General features: G+C 42.8%; 1 protein-coding gene across 4 annotated transcripts in view; it reads left to right on the top strand.

The window, feature by feature from the left end:
* LOC147726079 (uncharacterized) overlaps nucleotides 1-12,848 on the top strand; it is a 602,042-nt gene that overhangs the window by 358,429 nt on the left and 230,765 nt on the right. For 3 of the 4 annotated variants that reach the window (XM_086960193.1, XM_086960192.1, XM_086960194.1), the window contains exon 2: nucleotides 2,878-2,973. The exons of the other annotated variant lie outside the window; for it this stretch is intronic. The gene's annotated coding sequence lies outside the window, so the exon portion shown is untranslated. The remainder of the gene's footprint in view (nucleotides 1-2,877; nucleotides 2,974-12,848) is intronic. 4 annotated transcript variants of the gene reach the window in all.

The raw sequence follows: 12,848 nt of genomic DNA, 5'->3' as shown, positions 1-12,848 counted from the left end.
ATTTGCCCATTACAAAATAAATCACCCAGGTGCTTAATTCCTTTCTGCTGCCACTAATACATGATTAAATCATAAAAAATTTCTGGGAATAGCTCCATTGATAGAAGAGGAGTGTAAAAATTTTATTTCGCTAATTTAATATGTTTTTGAATTTTCTGCCAGACTCCAAAAGCTGATTTCAGCGTCTTATATTTAGTTTTTTTGTGATAGCTGGGTTCTACTATTCTCAGAAAGCTACCCTTAACTTTCTCGCCCAACATCATTTGATAGATTGAAGGAGTCTGACATTCTGCAAGTTCAATTCTTTCATCCAAAATTAAGGGGCCGATATATTGTAAGACAGCAGAAAAGTAATAAAAAAGAAAATACGGTACATCCCATCCACCACATTCCTTACTAAGGATCATTTTTTTAGCAGCTTTTCTGTGGTGTTTATAGCCCCAAAGAAAACGAAATGTGGTTCTTTCTAAGTTTTTGAAGGAAATCCAGAGGTATTGTGCGGAATAGGTATAAGACCTTCGGTAAAACCAGCATTTTTAAAATGTTGGTTCGGCCAAAGAGGGACAACCGTAAATGATCAAGACGCTGTAATGGAGTGTTAATTTGGGTGATAATAGGGTTTAAGTTGCGCTCTGGTATTTTTTCTATAGGTAGCGAAATTTTAATTCCTAAATATGTGACTTCTGAAGTGGTAGGGATATTTGCTGGTGGGTTTTCTCCTGAACACAAAACTTGAGTCTTTTCCAAATTAAGTTTATAACCCGAGAAAAACCCGAACTGTTTAGCAATCTGATCAATAATAGGTAAGGTTGTTTGGACATCTACAATGGTTATCACAATATCATCGGCATAGGCAAGGACTCGGTAATTGATATTAGCTAAATGTATGGGTTTAATATTGGCTTCCGAAAAAAAAACGATTGATTAAGGGATCAATATAAAAAGCAAAAAGTAAGGGAGAACAGGGACATCCCTGACGGGTACCCCTAGAGATTAATAAAGGTGAAGATAACTGTCCGTTGATTCGAATATATGCTTTGGGGGTAATATACAAAGTTTTCAAAGCTTTAATGATCCCCTGACCTAATCCCTTCCTGAGCAGAATTTCCCAAAGATAGTCCCAAGCAACTCGGTCAAAAGCTTTTTCAGCGTCTAAAAATACAAGTCCAATATTGGACCAAGTTGCTTGGGACCAATCCAGAAAGGGGATCACACGTCGAATGTGATCAGCGGTGTCTCTAGCTGGGATAAACCCATGTTGATATTTAGAGACTAAGGGGGAAATAATATTAGAAAGTTTAACCGCTAAGATTTTAGGAAAAATTTTGCTATCAGAATTTATAAGTGAGATAGGGCGAAAAGATGAGGGTAATAACGGAGGTTTACCTTTTTTAAGAAACACCATAATAATAGAATCGTGCCATGATTGAGGGGAGTTACCTTGCTGTGCATTTAAACATAAATCCAATAATTCTGCTTGTAATACATTCCTAAATAGTTTATAAAATTTCACCCTTACTTTAATGATAAGGTCAGATTTTGTATTACAATTTTGAAAATGGCACTTTTAGAAAGTTAACAGCACAAAAAATGCCAATACTGACTGACTCTTTTTACACATTCAATTTCTTGAACACTCTATTTAATATAGTGATCACGTGATTAATCTTTTCCGCATTTTTCTAATCAGTTTTTACAAACAGTCATCATATACAGAAGCACATTACAACTGAATCTGATTAAAACAATTCACATAAACCCACCCAACCAACATATACAACAATTTTTACACAAGTAAATCCAAAAAAAATCAAAAAAACTTTCAACATACACATCAATGATGACAGTATATACACATTCACAGTTCTGAAATGTTCTTGCACAAACAGGAAGACACAGAAGTTGACAATAATTTTAATTACTTTACTATTCCTACATTAATGGGCTTCACAACCTTGCAAAGCACTATTTTTCCAAATAGAGAAACACTTTCTCAGGTTTGGTATTGTTTTCCTGATTTGAATGCCTCATTTATTTGCTTGTAGGATGCAATTTATTCGATGCGTTACAAACCTTGACTTTATTTGAAGGTTCTCCTCAGAACTCAGAACTGGTACTCACTACAAACATAAACAATAACAAACTCAATAACTATGACACTATTTCTAAAAACTCCAGGTGGTCCTATGTATTACCGCCATACGTATGCTGACACCTGTATGTTTACCTTGAGTTCATCAAACACTTTGCTGAAATTTCTTGCAAATCCTTCTTCAACTGTCTAATCGTCTGATCTAAAAATAGAAAACATGCGTCCTGATTGGCATATCATCAATAACAGTCAGTAATTCATTCATTTTCAGCCCTTTTCCATATTATTACTACTGTTGCTACCAAGAACCATTCTATCCGCATAACTTCTCTGCTCCAGGTGATTGGACAATTGAAGAAGGAATTGCAAAAAACTTTGGCAAATTGTATTCCTTACTTTTGGATTTTGAATGAGGAGAAACTGGAATATAGACTGTTTTTCAATATGGATACAAATTTACTGCAGAAGTCTGGCCCAGGCTTGCCTCAGCTGCCATCTAATGAAACTTACAAAACCCTCACATTTCTGTAAACTAGGGGAGTGCATGGCAGTTTGATTTTCATTGATTCCATTATCAATTCTTACCAGAATGTCCTGTTTCCATTTCATGTAAGGAAAGCCAATTAGATAACTATTGATAGAGTAGTGGAAGCATTAAAACAATGCAAAATGGATGTTGCACCGTGTCCAATTGATCTTGTCTCTCTATTATTTAGGGAAGATTCCGAATTTTTGATTGGGACAGCTCAGCCCACTATTCACTCTTTTGTATTTTTTTTTTACAGCATTCCAATTATTAAAGAAAAAGATAGAGCAAGAGTACAGACTCAACTTATTTCAGTCTCCATTACAAACATCAACAAGGACAAATAGGGAAGTGGGTAAGTACTTGTTGTGACATGACCCAGAACCAACCTGGTTTAGTGTATGCATGTTATGGTGTGCCTATTAGTTCTACAATACTACTACTAACATACTACAAAGTGCTATTCACAAACCTATGTGTGGAGGTCTCCATCTCCGACTCTCGTATCTTTTATATGCAGAGATATCTGCCTCAGCTGTGACGAACTTCTACGCACATGTAGATATACATTTAGTAGTAAACATGGGAGGGATAGGAGAGATTGGTTGGAAAATAGAGAATACTTTTTACTAAAGGAGAGGGGTTAAGGAACACATAAGGAGGGATCATAGGAGAGCTAAGAATTGGGTTAAGGAATAACATGTACCAAAAGGTCCGTCTTTTACTGTTACCAAACTGCATTAAAGACGGAAGGAATGAAGGCAGTCGCCACCTGATGCAGACCAACCACCTGAAACTTAACTCGGACAAGACAGAAGTCCTCATCCTTGGATCCACCCCCTCTGCCTCGGACGACTCTTGGTGGCCAGCTTCACTGGGAGCCGCACCCACACCCACTGACCGCGCACGCAACCTGGGAGTCATCCTGGACTAATCGCTCCCAATGGCCCTGCAAGTTTATGCCATCTCCTCCTCCTGCTTCAACACCTTTTGCATGCTCTGCAAGATCTACAGATGGGTCCCCACCAAAACCAGGAGGGCGGTCACCCAGGCCCTAGTCAGCAGCAGGCTGTTCTACTGCAACGCCCTCTACTTGGGAACTACAGCCAAACTCCAGAAGAGACTCCAATGCACACAGAACGCCTCTGCCCGCCTCATTCTCAATATACCCAGCCATAGCCACATCACAGCCCACCTGAGAGACCTGCAACGGCTCCCCGTCAACAAGAGGATCACTTTCAAGCTCTTCACCAGTGCTCACAAAGCACTCCACAATACCGGACCAGCATACCTCAACAAGTGTCTCACCTTCTACACATCGAATCACCATCTGCACTCCGCCAACCTTGCCCTTGTCGCTGTCCCATGCATCCACAGGTCCTCCACCGGTGGTAGATCTTTCTCCTACCTCGCGGCCAAGATGTGGAACACCCTTCGCACACAGCTGCAACAGACCCAGGACCTTCTGACCTTCAGGAGACTCCTAAAGACCTGGCTGTTAGAGCAGTAGGTGCACCCCCTCCCCCTCGGTGCCTTGAGACCCTCACGGGTGATTAGCACGCTTGACAAATATCTGATTGATTGAAAGACAAAAAGAAACCAAAACTGCCATAAATATACTCCAGAACTACCCATAATCTCTCAAAGGTGCAGCATCACCCTCCCATGGAAAATATTTGACTTAAAATAGACTGCCCTTAGGAAATCGTGTTCAAATAAATGAATTTCCTTAAATATTCATAAACATAACATAAAAAATTTAAATTAAATTATAATTTAATATTATTGTATTATACACAATTTTAGCAAAATTTGTAATTTAAAATGAAATGTAACTAAACTAAAATAAAAATAATAATATAGATAACTTGTTTACATAACTTTAGTACCTTATAATACATCATACATAAATGTAAACATATTACCTCATTTTATAAAGAAATAATTGTAATTTAATTTATTATATGCAAATGTATTCAATTCATAATTTTTACTATAGTCAATAGTACTATAGCTTTTTTAACAAAATGTTTGTACATTTAAAATATGAATAAAAACTTAATTTCCATTAACATTTAACTTACAAATATTTAAATATATTGGTTTTTAACTTTTATATGTTCTAAATTTTCCTGTCACAACCTGATTGCAAAGGCCTCCACCAAGTGTGTGAAATATCAAATATGATTGTGAACTTACTACTAGTAGTGCCAGCTTTTCATTTGTATATGATGTTTTTACTGCCTCCACCTCCTGTTTCAGGTGATGTAGAGGTACTTCTACATTTTTTAGCAACATTACACTTGTAAAAAGTTTAAGTTAACATGTCCCCACCATCTAAAATAGCGTTGTAAAAATGACTGTAAAGTTAGTTACTCCTTCCAGTAACTTATTAACCTTGCCTGGGTGGAGCTCTACTCTACAGAACTCTGCCATGCTACACACAATTCTGCAACCGGCGGACTGCAGTATGTCGTGCTGATTGTGCTGACTTTTAGCGCTGGAGTATGTCCAAAATCAGCTAAAAATCGACCACGCAGAGTGCCAGACGGCGCTACTTCTTTCTGCCACTCGAGTAGATTTTCTACTTGTGCAGCAGCTTCCTCAACACAAGCTGTTGCGACCTGCCACGAGCGCGCATGTTGACAAATCTCACCGGGTGGTAGTTTAGTGCGCAATTTTCGTGCCCATGCTCGACAACTTAATGTTGGCAATCTGCGCAAGAGGAAAAATACTTCTCCCCATCATAGAGTTTTTCAGTACTCCGCGTGAGGGTGGAGTGGGCAATACTCCGCAAACTTCACGGGCGGAGTGAGATTCTTTGCCAACCTCTATTTATAATTCAGAAAAGGGGGTGGTGATGAACAGAGTGTCTGAATTAAGCAGACCACTCTTACCCAGTCCAAAGATCAGGGCTTGATCCATCACCGTTATTTAGCTCACTGCACCATCCCAGCTCAGAACCTGGCTATATGCAAATCAGTCTGTCCCTGGCCCAGTGCATCATGGGAATAGGGCAGAATAAACTAGAAAGCCAATTCTTCACAAGAAAGGAGACAAGCTTCCGGGGACCGGTTTCTTGCATTTCAGCCGTCGTCCACCCGGCTTGCTTGAATCCTGATGGTGCAGTGAGCAAGGGACTAATGTCTGAGTATACCCTGCCACACCTATAGTGGCCAACAACTATTCAGAAAAGGGGGTGGTGATGAACAGAGTGTCTGAATTAAGCAGACCACTCTTACCCAGTCCAAAGATCAGGGCTTGATCCATCACCGTTATTTAGCTCACTGCACCATCCCAGCTCAGAATCTGGCTATATGCAAATCAGTCTATCCCTGGCCCAGTGCATCAAGGGAACAGGGCAGACTAAACTACAACTACAACAACAAGGTCAAACTACAAATGTAAATGTAATGTAAATGTATTTGAGCTTATATAGCGCACAGCTACCCACAAAGGGTTTCCCGGCGCTTGCTTAGGGAACCCGTCCTGGTATTCCCCTGTGAGATAACCCCGGCAGGGTATCCACAAGGTGAAAGCCAGGCATCCCGCCGCAAGGGGCCGTTGTGGAGATTAAGCAAGCTATTGCCCAGAGTCGCAGAGTGTGAACCCGTGAGTTGAGAAGGCACCGGAGCGAGAATTATCGAGTCCGTGGAATTTTTGAGCCCAAGACCCGCCGAGGCGGGGAATTGAACCCTGGCCCAGGGCCGATCTCAGCTTCCGGGTCTGCCGCCTCTAACCCCTGAGCCACACTTCTCCACAACTACAATGCCCTTTGTTATTCTTTCTGACTAGGCAGTGGCACCTTGACATAACACAAGAATGCAGCTGCTTTTAATATGCACACATGTGCAAGCATATAATCCCAGAGATCTTTCATATATAATCATTTAGCTTCAGTAGTAGGGGAGGGAAGCTGGGTCACTCTGTCCTATGTAATGGCTTTTCATGGTATATGGACTATTAACCATGCTAACAGTATTTTTATTATGCATTTGTTTTCTTATTGAGGCAAGTATACTGCATTTCAGAGCACAATAATTTAAATAATTATTGTTAGATCTGGGGGTCTCTAGTTGGCAGAGGTAGGTATCACTGTACAAACAAGGACCCTTGGTTCTAGTCGGGATAAAGAGGATACACTCTTCAGATAACCCCTGCTCACCCCCTTGGTAGCTTGACATGAGCAGACAGGCTTATCGAAGGCAATGTGTAAAGTATTTGTATCAACACTCACAGTAACACAGTGAAAACACCACAAATGCACTCCACACCAGTTTAGAAAAATAAACATATTTAATATAAACTAAACAAGACCAGTACAACAAAAATCCAACATGCACAGCTCAAGAATATGACTTTAAAAGAGTTCTAGGGCTTGCATTACAATAATCCACAGTTGCCTCATGTTTGGCCCGATGTACCTGTATTTGCTACAAAAGTTCAAAAGGGAAGCTGCAGCGTTGAAAAACAAGCGACGCGTTACTCCTGAGACCCTGGGGAGGCAATGCGACAGCCCAGCTGGACTCAGCAGGCGTGTTGTGGTGAATCCTGTCTAAATGGGGAGGGATGCGATACCTTGTATGGCTTCTGGTGTGCAGGTTCGGTAGGAAGCGTCTCGCACAGGCACTATGCGACGATCTTCGGGGCGGAGATGATCTCAAGTGTGGCGGCGATGTGCGGTGCAGCACCGATCTTCTCCTCTCGCGGCCACTCAATGCAATGGCTCTGCGACGATGTTCGCAGTGACGTGATGCGGTCCGCAAGCAAGCGATGCGGCGATTTCACCCAGCGAGGACAGGCGCTGCGACGATCTGGATCCTCGCGGCGGCTGGAATTTCCCCACACTGTCGCAAGCGAGCGATGGGTAAAAGTTGCAGATTGTTTTTGTTTTTCCTTGTATAGCTTCCCAAACAGCAGGCCACAGCTTCCAGAGGCCCCTCAGTCGGACTCAGCACTCTAGGAAGGGCATAACTCTCTCAGCAGAGTTCAGGGGGGAAGCTGGGGGTGAAGTCCTTTTGTTCCTGGGACTAGTTAACAGGAGGCGAGCTCTCTTCAGGCCCTTGGAGATCTTTTCAAGCAAGGGGACTGAGCACCAACAAAGTCCTTCCCCTCTCCTTAGCAGCAAAGCAACTGCAGGTCAGCCCACAAACACACAGCAGTAGAGTCCTTCCTCTTCAGTCTTCCAGCTTTCTACTTGGCCGAGGTTCCTTCTTAATTCCAGGATGATCTAATTTCTTGGGATCAGGGTCCCAATATTTATACTCCAAAAAGTCTGTGTTCACTTTGTGCAGGAGGGCTCTGAGCCCGGTCCAAACCAGTTCTGGAGCACTCTGGTTACATGACTCCTTCTTTCCTTTCACAGTGCAGAGCAGAAACATCAGACGCCCCACAGGACGTGGAGCCAGCATTGTGGAGGGAAAGCACAGCCCTGGAGTACTTTGTCAACATGATTCTTTCTCTCCTTTCACAGTGCAGGGCAGAGACATCAGACGGACCACAGGGGGTGGAGCCAGCACTGTAGGGGCAGGCACAGTCCTATTCAGGTCCCAGGTGCAACTCCTCCCTACCATCCAGATGCAGATCTCTCTATTCACCACTGGGCAGACTCATTCTGTCTCCTGGAATAACCCAGGCCTGTCAATCACAAACCAGACAGTCAATTCAGAAACAGCCAAAGGCACACAAAGGTCAAGCAAGAAAGCAGCCATTTTCTAAAAGTGCCACCTTCAAACACAGGATTTAAAAACCATCCTTCCTAAAAGATGTGTTATTAAATTCAGGGATACAAGATTTTTTTATCTTGCTCCTACGGGAAGATATACAGGTAAAGAATATACACAGCATTCCCCAGTATAGCCTATTGGCAGTATAGCCTTTCAGTATTGAAAAACGAAAATGGCTGTAATTCACTACCAGAGCATGTCACCCACACTAGTACATGCTCTACCTTTCACTGCACCCTGCCCATAGGAGTGTCCAATGTGTACAGAAAGGGAAGGGTTAGGCCTGGCCAGTGTGGGCACAGAGGTATGCAAAACCCCACAGGAGGTAGGGGGACAACAGTCCCTGCTAAAGTTTATTGTACAACCCTGAAAGTTTATACAGCTTGGCTCCCTCTGTAATCCACACAGTTCTGAAAAATGGGATTCTTAAAAGAAAAATTATACTGAATTGCCAAATTGGGCAGGGCATCTGCATGCTTCTTAGAATGTCCTTCTCAGCTACCTGGCTGAACCTCACCTGTAAGGTAAGCAGGACTGTTATGGAGCTTTCGTATTTCATGCAGGAGAAGTAAAGGCCTGTGTATTGTAAAACAGAAATGATATTCTAGAGACAAGAAGAAGGACAAAAGGTAAGCTTCATGAAGAGTGTGCCACCTACCAAGAGCAAGGGCAATGGCTGCTTCAATCATTCATTTTATCGATCACGGCAGACAGATTAACTGAGAAGTGAGAGGAATTTACAACCAATCATAGACAAGTAGCTGCATTTACCCGACTGATCAATATCACACCATTTAGCCAATTGTTTATGTCATGTGATGAAGATGATGATGATGATGTGGCATCACAAGTCTGTCTCGTGAATAACAGCCCCCCTGTCCACAACCAGATAAGAGGAATTTCACATTTGAGCGAGCACAAACACTCAACAGTTTTTCTCAAACCAACTCACCTTTCTTCAGGTCACAGAGCTGAGCAGGCCTCAGCATCATTACTATGTCGGTTGGTTTCCCTTTGAAGTCAATAGGCACAATACCTCCCTTCTTCTGGCTGTTGAGGTATTCCCATCCTTTGTCCTTTTATCCTCCTCCTGACTTTGAGTAACATATCAGTTCAACTTTGTCCCGACCCCTGCAAGATAGACCTGTAATGCACTGCTGCCAACAATAAGAGAAATATAATTTGAGTATTTTGGGTAGATATGTGTTTGTTGACTAAAGGGACTAAAGAGCCAAGAAAAGCGAATAGACCCTGCAAGTAAATCTCGCTGTGTAAAAGTGCTAATCACCTTCAGGAAAAATGTTCACCCATCAGAACCCCAAACATTGCAAATCATCAAAATCAAGTTTACAAATTAGTATTGAACACTCCCACATGAATCATCAATCATCACTCACAATCACTCAATAATATATCACTAATTGTTGCAAGAGTTACCTGTTTCAATCCAAACACTGTGGTAAGTACGCAATTGTATTTCCTCTTTGATGCACGCAACACATTGGAGTTTAGCAGTCTTGCAAAATCAAGTGATATTCTGGGGCAGCCCTGCTAGGTGATGACAAAAATAAGGAATGGCATGGGAGGGAGGGAGGCACTGTCTCCAATGTCCTGAAGGGAATAGTGAGCCTTCTTCACTGCACACTGACCCAACTCCAATCTGGCCGTACATGTGCCTAAAAATGGTGAGGCTGCATAAGTCAGACACAAATATAATGTTTCACCAGATATATCCTTTTTGGGGGAGGGAAGCTCTTTGGTGATAAATAATTAAAAAGTTCTATGGTAGCCTACTTAGAGTGAGGGAAGAAGAGTCCATCCTCAAACCCAGAAGGTTCGCAAAGATGTTGGTCAGCTAACACCCTTGAGTCTGACCAATCATCCTCATCCTACACCTGTGGTATTTCAGGGCAGTGTAATTGTGTGGTGTGAAGTGTTGGTTAATTTTGATTATGGCCAATCTCTTCACATTTTGAGGCAAGAGAATGGTAATTCTCACTGTAACAACTGTGCCGCTGCATTGAACATACACTCCGAAGACATGCTGGCTGCCAGACAAGCCAAATACTTTAATTTACGCTCAGGACATTGGCACATCTTTCCATACAATACACCAATGAGTTTGATTCACATAGAACTCTCTTGGTTCATCCATATAGTCCGGGAACATCCTTTGAATGGTCATTGGTGTTGCCACTTGCTCGACTCCTTTTGCCTTCTCCTCTGCACTGGAATTATGACCTGCCACTTGAAACCAAGCCAATGCAGAGATTGAGGTCAATTCTTATGTTCCAGTTTTTGTGTTTTTTGCCAGTGTTCTTGGAGCTGGTATTGGCTGCTGTGAGACACCAGGACTGCCGCTCTGGAATTCCCATGAGGCACAGGGTCAGAGTGATGTGCATATGGCCATGTCTGAACTGGGGTGGCGGAGTGAGCTAAAGAATGATGATATATTAAACCCAGATCAGTTGACATGGGGTGAGTGCTTGCAATCTTCAACACTCCATCCATCATCCCCTTTGGTTTTGCTTTGTTCACCCTAAGTTGGCACGGTATGCACAGTCTTGGGTTCCTTGCTCACTTTGCTTTTGGATTCAAGCTAGACTGGCTGATGGCGGCTGATTTATTTATTTATTTATTTGTGGTTTTGTATAGCGCTAGAATCACTCCGGCAGGAGTATCTCTGCGCTTTTGACCGGTAACTGTACGAACATACTGGTATACTGATGTGTTTAGATTTCATTTTTGAATAGAATAGTTTTTAGTTGCTTACGGAATGTTAAATGTTCTTTACATTGTCTTAGGTCAGTGGTAGTTTGTTCCACAACTTTGGACCTAAAGTGGATAGAGCTCTACCTCCATGCCTGGCCTTTTTAACATGGGGGACCACAAGTAAGAGATTGGTACTTGATCTGAGGGACCGCGCTGGGACATAAGGAACAAATCTTCGTTCAAGATAAGTAGGTCCCTGTCCGTTCAGACACTTGTGGATTAAGCAGCAGATTTTAAATTTGGCCCTTTGTCTAACTGGGAGCCAGTGCAGTTGCTCAAGGAGGGGTTTGGAGGGAGTTCTCGGAGGGGCATTCAGAACAAGGCGAGCTGCCGTGTTCTGAATGACCTGCAGTTTATCTAGCACTCCTTCATTGGCTGAAATTAACAGACCGTTGCAATAGTCTATCCGACTCAGTATAAGTGCTTGAACGAGGGTTTTCCTCACTGAGTTAGGTAAAAGAGGGAAGACTTTGCGACGCAGGCCGATAGTATGGAAGCATATCCCTGATATATAACTGGTATGCTGTTTAAGAGACAGATCATGGTCCAGCCGAATACCCAAGTTCTTCACAATCTGTTTGGGTTCAGGGACAGCCCCCAGCTCTGCAGGCCACCAATCCGGAGTCCAGAGTATCTTAGCTTCCCCAAATAGCATGATCTCCGTTTTGCTGACATTGCATTGGAGATAGTTGGAGAACATCCAATGTGCCACTGCTTTCATGCCAGCTGAGAAAGGGTTCCTAACTTCGGCGGAAAGAGTGTTGAAGGGGAACAGGAGTTGAGTGTCATCTGCGTAGGATACGGGGACAAAGCCGTATCTACGCAACACTCCTGCCAGGGGTGCCACATAGATATTAAAGAGCGTGGGGCTCAGACATGAGCCCTGTGGCACCCCCTTAGAGATCTCAATTTCCGCCGAGCGGTATGTGCCCATGGTGACTCTCTGGGTACGATCAGCTAGGAAACTCTTTAGCCACTCCAGGGCTTTGTTCTTAAGGCCAGCGCTCGACAACCGTTGGATTAAGATGGAATGAGATACGGTGTCGAACGCTGCCGATAGATCTAATAGAACCAAGATGACTGATAGGCCCTTGTCCTGGTAGGCATGGAGATCATCAGTAACCGACAACAAAGTGGATTCGGTACTGTATTTGGGGCGGAATCCAGATTGAGACTCATCCAAGGCCTGTAGTTGTTCAATATGTCTAGATAGATGTCGATTGACATATTTGTCTATGACTTTCCCCAGGAAAGGTAGCAGAGAGATGGGTCTTAAATTTGTCAGGTCAGACCATGGTAGGGCGGTGTTTTTCCTCAAAGGTCTGACGAGAGCTCGCTTCCATTCCTTGGGGACAGTGCCTGAGATGAGTGAGAGATTCACTAGTTCTGTGATCAATGGACTAAGTTGTTCATCCAAAGTGGGTATTAGTCTGGCTGGTATAGCATCCTCTGGACTACCACTTTTAGGTATCCAGGGATTGTGAGTCCGGTATAGAGTTAGAGAGAGTAGGTAAGGGGTTCATCAGGATTATAATTGAAGCCTGATTGGTACATAAAATGTTATCGTAGATTTTATCAATTTTGTTAGTGAAGAAACATGAAATCTCATCACACAGCTATTGGGATGAAGTATCAGGAGCTTCACATGCTGTCGGTTTAGCAAATGTTTGCAATATTTGAAAAAGAACTCGAGGGGAGTTTCCAGCTTCTTGTATTTGAGTGGCAATATGTG

The sequence above is a fragment of the Lissotriton vulgaris genome, chromosome 3_1 (genome assembly GCF_964263255.1).
Source record: "Lissotriton vulgaris chromosome 3_1, aLisVul1.2, whole genome shotgun sequence".
Lineage (NCBI taxonomy): Eukaryota > Metazoa > Chordata > Amphibia > Caudata > Salamandridae > Lissotriton > Lissotriton vulgaris.
The sequence above is the reverse complement of the archived record's forward strand: the minus strand, read 5'-3'. Positions and strand labels throughout refer to the sequence as shown.